We start from the raw sequence: 1,780 nt of genomic DNA, 5'->3' as shown, positions 1-1,780 counted from the left end.
TTGCGTAGAGCGCTCAATGCGAAAAACATTGAACTATATAAGGCTTTATTAGCGACACGCTTGTAATTAATGGATGACTGTTGACAGCCGTTAGAGGAGACACAAAAACAAACAGAAAAATTAATAAAAATGCTACATGACCAAAAGTATCTGAGGTAAATTCCAGCTGCTCCGTGTGACACATGATACGCCAGCACTGCAGCAAGTTACGTATTTTGCTTTTTTTGTGTTTTTTCGTAGTTTAATCTTAAATTCCTTGCATGTTTTCTATTTTATTGGTGCAATCCAGCGTTTTAGTAACTGTAAAACGTAGATGCGCGCAATCTGTAGTGCAGTTGACAATTGTTTATTTTGGAACACCAGCGACCGTTAGTTTCAGCCTAGTTATTTTCCAGCTGCCGCCTGCGACACGCCAGCAGTGCAGGATGTTACCTGTTTAGCTCGATCTGTATTTTTTTGTAGTTTAATTACTAAATTCCGGGCGTGTTTTTGTATTTAAGGGCTGTAATCTCTCGTTTTAGCAACTACAAAGAGAACATTCACGCAATCTATAGCATAGATGTCATTTCTTTTGAACACCTAGCTTCAGAGCTCACAAAGGCCTCAGGTACCATTGGACACTCGTCAGGAAGGTAGCAAGTTATTGTTCAGCTTTCTGTGCGTGATTTTATAGTCAAGTCTTAAGCTAGTAGTACTACAGTACATGCGCAGTGTGCATCAGCAGGAGATGACAGCAGTTATCGAACGGCTGAAGACGTTTTTTGCCACCGTCAACCGTTTCCAAGCTGTTGGCTCGGGATTTAGCGGTGGCGGAGAATCAGGGGCGTCGCATAGGACTCCACAGGTGTCTATTGTTTCAGCAACGAGCTCTGCTGTCGAGACACCTTTGAGTTTAACCGACTAGGTGACTCTGCCCTCACCGCAAGGTGTGTGGCGGGTGGCAACGCGTTGGTATCACTGCTGGCGGGGGCCATTGCGGAGGCTGGTCATCTGGCTTCGCCCACACAACCTGTGAGTAGACAGGTGGTCGTTGCTTCAGCAGGGTCCGAGCAGGCACACGAAGAGTGGGGTTTGCTAGTTATCAAGTGCTCTAGTGTGAGGAGCGTAATGGTGTACCTTAGGTAAATACACTCCTGGAAATGGAAAAAAAGAACACATTGACACCGGTGTGTCAGACCCACCATACTTGCTACGGACACTGCGAGAGGGCTGTACAAGCAATGATCACACGCACGGCACAGCGGACACACCAGGAACCGCGGTGTTGGCCGTCGAATGGCGCTAGCTGCGCAGCATTTGTGCACCGCCGCCGTCAGTGTCAGCCAGTTTGCCGTGGCATACGGAGCTCCATCGCAGTCTTTAACACTGGTATCATGCCGCGACAGCGTGGACGTGAACCGTATGTGCAGTTGACGGACTTTTAGCGAGGGCGTATAGTGGGCATGCGGGAGGCCGGGTGGACGTACCGCCGAATTGCTCAACACGTGGGGCGTGAGGTCTCCACAGTACATCGATGTTGTCGCCAGTGGTCGGCGGAAGGTGCACGTGCCCGTCGACCTGGGACCGGACCGCAGCGACGCACGGATGCACGCCAAGACCGTAGGATCCTACGCAGTGCCGTAGGGGACCGCACCGCCACTTCCCAGCAAATTAGGGACACTGTTGCTCCTGGGGTATCGGCGAGGACCATTCGCAACCGTCTCCATGAAGCTGGGCTACGGTCCCGCACACCGTTAGGCCGTATTCCGCTCACGCCCCAACATCGTGCAGCCCGCCTCCA

This window comes from Schistocerca cancellata, unplaced genomic scaffold (assembly GCF_023864275.1).
Source record: "Schistocerca cancellata isolate TAMUIC-IGC-003103 unplaced genomic scaffold, iqSchCanc2.1 HiC_scaffold_718, whole genome shotgun sequence".
Lineage (NCBI taxonomy): Eukaryota > Metazoa > Arthropoda > Insecta > Orthoptera > Acrididae > Schistocerca > Schistocerca cancellata.
This window is presented reverse-complemented; position numbering follows the sequence as displayed.